The 6,000-nt window shown below is 41.5% G+C and overlaps 1 protein-coding gene across 4 annotated transcripts in view; it reads right to left on the bottom strand.

The window, feature by feature from the left end:
- COL12A1 (collagen type XII alpha 1 chain) overlaps nt 1–5,744 on the bottom strand; it is a 245,105-nt gene extending 239,361 nt beyond the window's left edge. The window contains exon 1 of one of the 4 annotated variants that reach the window (XM_040349963.1): nt 5,519–5,743. The gene's annotated coding sequence lies outside the window, so the exon portion shown is untranslated. Of the gene's footprint in view, nt 1–5,514 lie in introns of all 4 variants that reach the window. The other 3 variants (XM_040349962.1, XM_040349966.1, XM_040349965.1) reach the window with 3 other exon arrangements.
- Nucleotides 5,745–6,000: the final 256 nt, after the last annotated feature.

The raw sequence follows: 6,000 nt of genomic DNA on the forward strand, positions 1-6,000 counted from the left end.
TCTTTAGTTTATTGTCTGTTTTAATACAATTTATTTTCAGAACAATGGTTTGATTATATCTTTGGTATTAAAACACCCAGATTAAAAAAAAAAAAATCAATAAGTAGTCTCCTGCTACTGTAAGCACATAGGTGTGCGCAGCCTATTGCATTAGGGTGTGCACCCCAAAGCTCAAACACATATGCCTGTGCATGTGTATACAGTATATACTACTGGTGTCAGTAGAACAGTGGACAATGTCAGTAGGGCAGAGTTTGGTGTCAATGGGGCAGTGGATAGAGTTAGTAGTTTTTATTTTTACGATTTCATTTTTTATTATTTTTTACAATTTTATTTTTTTAATTATTTTTTTAATTATTTAAAAAATATATATATTTTTATTATTATTTACAATTTTTTTATTAGTTTTTTTCCAGATTTTTTTTTAGGAGCCCCATTAGGGGGCTTTGGTGAAATATAATGGGTTCAAACAGGAGGCATTTGAAGCAGACAAGGTGATTAGGGTGTGCCCAGGCACACCTGGCACACCCTGTGCGCACACCTATGTGTAAGCATTAGATTAGTAGAAAAAATGCCTATAGCACAAAGTTTATATTAACGCTCCCAGGTTAAAGATCACCATACTATAGCATTGATCCATGCCTATATAATCTGTGACCATTCATGAAGCTACAAGCTTCAGCTGACGTTATGGGTTCACAACAGCTGGAATGGAAATCTTAGGAAAAAAATACTTTTATAAACTAGGGCAAGAGACTGAAAAAACACATTGCAGCTTTCAGCAAGCGTATTACACATTAATTTCCAATCAGATGCAGCAGAAGCACTGGCTGCAGTGTAATGACTATGAGTCTATGCATAAGGAATTCCAGACGGTCAGCTCTTTATTACAGCCCGACATTTGCTGATCCTATAATAAATCATGGGAGCTTTCCAAAGTTATCTTCCATATGATTTCTGCGCTTTAACACCTCCGCTGCGGGGACAGGAGGGGGGCAGTCTAGCTAGGCAATGAGACCTGGTTCAAATGTACTTTACTACCCCAGTCAAGGGACAGGGGGTGGGGGGGGGGCAGTCTAGCTAGGCAATGAGACCTGGTTCAAATGTACTTTACTACCCCAGTCAAGGGACAGGGGGGTGGGGGGGCAGTCTAGCTAGGCAATGAGACCTGGTTCAAATGTACTTTACTACCCCAGTCAAGGGACAGGGGGGTGGGGGGGGGGCAGTCTAGCTAGGCAATGAGACCTGGTTCAAATGTACTTTACTACCCCAGTCAAGGGACAGGGGGGGGGGGGGGGGGCAGTCTAGCTAGGCAATGAGATCTGGTTCAAATGTACTTTACTACCCCAGTCAAGGGACAGGGGGGTGGGGGGGGCAGTCTAGCTAGGCAATGAGACCTGGTACAAATGTACTTTACTACCCCAGTCAAGGGACAGGGGGGTGGGGGGGGGGCAGTCTAGCTAGGCAATGAGACCTGGTACAAATGTACTTTACTACCCCAGTCAAGGGACAGGGGGGTGGAGGGGGGGCAGTCTAGCTAGGCAATGAGACCTGGTTCAAATGTACTTTACTACCCCAGTCAATGAGCTCATCAGTCAACTCAGCACACACACATTACACACATATTGTGCTATACAACCTACCTATACCTACCTTAGATCATTGTATTATATGCACTCTATATTACATATGATCATCAATATATAATAATAAAAAAGAAATGCACTTTACTACCCCAGTCAATGCAAAGACGAGCTCATCAGTCAACTCAGCACACACACATTACACACATATTGTGCTATACAACCTACCTATACCATACCTTAGATCTCATTTCTTATATGCAATCTATATTACATATGATCATCAATATATATATATATATATATATATATATATATATATATATATATATATATATATATATATATATATAGTTCAAGTCAGAAATACCAATAAAGAAATGCACTTTATACCCAAGTCAATGCAAAGATGAGCTTTTCAGTTAGCCAGACACAGAAAATGAACTAATACACATCATATACATATTGGAGCTATGCAGACAAGTTATATCTACCTACCTTATATCTTCATTTCTTATATTCACTACTATATAGTACATATAACCACTATAAAAGAAGGTATGGTGTGCAAGCTCAAATGTGCTTTAACTTCTCCAGTCAATGCAAAGATGAGCTCATCAGTTAACTCTGCACACACTGAGAATGAAAAGCAGATCCAGCCTTCTTTTATAAACGTATTGGAGCTATGCAGACTACTTAGATCTACTTTCCTTATACCTCATTTCTTTTATTTGCTCTATATTACATAGAATCTTTATTAAAAAAAAAAAAAAGTATAATGCTCTAGTCAGAAAGACTTTTTCTACATAGTAGCCTTATTAAAAAAATAAAATAAGGTATTCAAGTCAGAAAGGCTAATAAAAAATAGTACAATAAAAATGCACTTTACTTCCCCAGTCGATGCAAAGATGAGCTCACCAGTTAACTCAGTAGACATAGGGAGGGGTCTAATACGCGTCATACACGGGCTATACAGACCACTTATATCTACCTACCTTACATCTCATTTTTTACATTCGTCCTATATATTATCCTTTTAGAAAAAAAATAGGGTGCAGTATTCAAGTCAGAAATACAAAAATAATACAATAAAAATGCACTTTTCAACTCCAATCAATGCAAAAATGAGATCATCAGTTAACTCAGCAGACAGGGGATGGAAAGCAGATCTGATGCACGTCCTTTTATTATACACATATTGGAGCCATACATTTTATGTATAGATTTATTATAATCCACCTATCTCACTATCTCATATTCTTATGCTTGATCTTTAATTATCACATATGGTTAGGATTTAAAAAAAAAAAAAAAAAAGTATCCTGCTTTATATATAGATTTATTATAATTCACCTATCTCATATTCTTATGCTCGATCTTTAACTATCACATATGGCTAATAAAAAAGAAAAAAAGGTATACTGCTTAAGTCAAAAATACTAATAAAAAAATAACTAGGTGTACTTTATCACCCCGATCAATGCAAAGATGAGCTCATCAGTTAACAACTCAGCAGACACAGATAATGAAAGACAGATCTAAGACCTATCATATACACATTGGAGCTATACTATACTTGATCTATATATCACCGTTATTAAAAAAAAAAAAAAAAAAAAAAAAGTTAGAGTGTTGAAGTCAAAAATACTAATAAAAAATAACTAGATATACTTTATTACCCCAATCAATGCAAAGATAAACTCGTCAGTTAACAGCTAAGCAAACACATCGAATAAAAGGCAGATCTAATACCTACCATATGCATATTGGAGATATACAGGTATACTTGATTTATATATTATCGTTATAAAAAAAAAGTTATAGTGTTCAAGTCCAAACCTCAAGCACACAGAAAGATATCCCCATTGTTCTCTCGGTCGCAGATCAGTGCCAGGTTTTTGCAATACCTTTAGCACTACGTGTTCTATTGTGCCCATTTTCCATGCAGTAACCATTTAAGATCCTGAGGCTGCACACTGGAGCCAAGCTGTTTCCCCTAGCAACCCATCCACCCTGTATCTTAGTGCAAGGATGGAGAGTGACAGATCGGTTGCTAAGGGTAACTGCCATCATTGTTTAACCCATTCCTAGCGATTACTCATCTTACCTTAGGCGTGCTGCATGGATCGAGAGCTGCACAGACATTTAACCCCTACATGGCCAGCTAGGCAGGAGAGCCCACAACCCACCCCGAAGAGTTAAAGGGCTGTTGCACAGAGCTGACGACACACAGGAGGATTTCATTTGCAGATCTGAGCAGCCAGCGTCTGGTGGATTATATACAGTCTGCTACAAATCAGGGAAGGAAGGAGAGGGCAGACAAAGCATTGAGTATGGGAGACAGATCGTGCAGTTTATGGGGAGAAAGGTGACCTGTTGTAGGAGACAGATCGGCAATGTAGGGGAGGAAGGTGATCTGTTGTAGGAAACAGATCGGCAATCCAGGGGAGGAAGATGATCTGTTGTAGGAGACAGATCTTGCAGTGTATGGGGAGAAAGGTGATCTGTTGTAGGAGACAGATCGGCAATGTAGGGGAGGAAGATGATCTGTTGTAGGAGACAGACCTGCAGTGTAGGTGATCTGTTATAGGAGACAGATCTGCAATGTAGGGGAGGAAGGTGATCTGGTGATCTGTTGTAGGAGACAGATCGGCAATGTAGGGGAGGAAGGTGATCTGGTGATCTGTTGTAGGAGACAGATCTGCAATGTAGGGGAGGAAGGTGATCTGGTGATCTGTTGTAGGAGACAGATCGGCAATGTAGGGGAGGAAGGTGATCTGTTGTAGGAGACAGATCTGCGGTGTAGGGGAGGAAGGTGATCTGTTGTAGGAGACAGATCGGCAATGTAGGGGAGGAAGGTGATCTGTTGTAGGAGACAGATCTGCGGTGTAGGGGAGGAAGGTGATCTGTTGTAGGAGACAGATCGGCAATGTAGGGGAGGAAGGTGATCTGTTGTAGGAGACAGATCTGCGGTGTAGGGGAGGAAGGTGATCTGTTGTAGGAGACAGATCGGCAATGTAGGGGAGGAAGGTGATCTGTTATAGGAGACAGATCGGCAATGTAGGGGAGGAAGGTGATCTGTTATAGGAGACAGATCTGCGGTGTAGGGGAGGAAGGTGATCTGTTATAGGAGACAGACCTGCAGTGTAGGTGATCTGTTGTAGGAGACAGATCTGCAGTGGAGTATAGGAAGGTGATCTGTTATAGGAGACAAATCTGAAGTATAGGAAGGTGATCTGTTATAGGAGACAGATCTGCAGTGTAGTATAGGAAGGTGATCTGTTGTAGGAGACAAATCTGCAGTGTAGTATAGGAAGGTGATCTGTTGTAGGAGACAGATCTGCAGTGTAGTATAGGAAGGTGATCTGTTGTAGGAGACAAATCTGCAGTGTAGTATAGGAAGGTGATCTGTTGTAGGAGACAGACCTGCAGTGTAAGTGATCTGTTGTAGGAGACAGATCTGCAGTGTAAGTGATCTGTTATAGGAGACAGATCTGCAGTGTAGTATAGGAAGGTGATCTGTTATAGGAGACAACTCTGCAGTGTAGTATAGGAAGGTGATCTGTTGTAGGAGACAGATCTGCAGTGTAGGGGAGTAAGGTGATCTGTTATAGGAGACAGATCTGCAGTGTATAGGAAGGTGATCTGTTATAGGAGACAGACCTGCAGTGTATAGGAAGGTGATCTGTTATAGGAGACAGACCTGCAGTGTATAGGAATGTGATCTGTTATAGGAGACAGACCTGCAGTGTATAGGAAGGTGATCTGTTATAGGAGACAGACCTGCAGTGTATAGGAAGGTGATCTGTTATAGGAGACAGATCTGCAGTGTATAGGAAGGTGATCTGCTCTAGGAGGGGGATCAGGGTGATCTGCATACAGGTAAGCTGCTAATAAATGAAGTAAGCGTAGGAGAGAGCCGGACTCAAACCTGTTGGCTGTAGTGGTCCCTGCTGTGAGCGGTCCAGCTGCGGCTGGGATGAGAGAGCGATATGCACAGAGTCTCCTCCTGGTGGCTCCCGAAGATGCTCCGTCCTTAAGGACTGTCTTGTATGAAATGGGAAGCGCCTCTCCCCAATCTGCTCCTTAATAGAGGGCTGTTCCCAAACTCCGCAAACTCTTACGAAACAGCAGGAGAAGGTGGACTCCTGCCACTGGGTAATAGATGCAATGCTTCTGTATGGGATGGGGGGGGGGGGGTGGAAGTGGTGAAGAATGAGGGAGGGTAGAGGAAAAATAAGAAAGGGGGGGGGGAGACTTTTTGCTCTTTTTTGGAAAGTTCCACATACTTTTCAGAATTCTTTCACCATGATTACTCTTGGAGTACTATTGCCAGGGGGTCCTCTGTGTCTTCTCAGAGCCAGGAGGAAACTGGAAGCTCTCTTAGGTTTCCCTGGCAAGTTTACAAAGGGATTTC

This window comes from Rana temporaria, chromosome 4, assembly GCF_905171775.1.
Source record: "Rana temporaria chromosome 4, aRanTem1.1, whole genome shotgun sequence".
In the NCBI taxonomy this organism is placed as follows: Eukaryota; Metazoa; Chordata; class Amphibia; order Anura; family Ranidae; genus Rana; species Rana temporaria.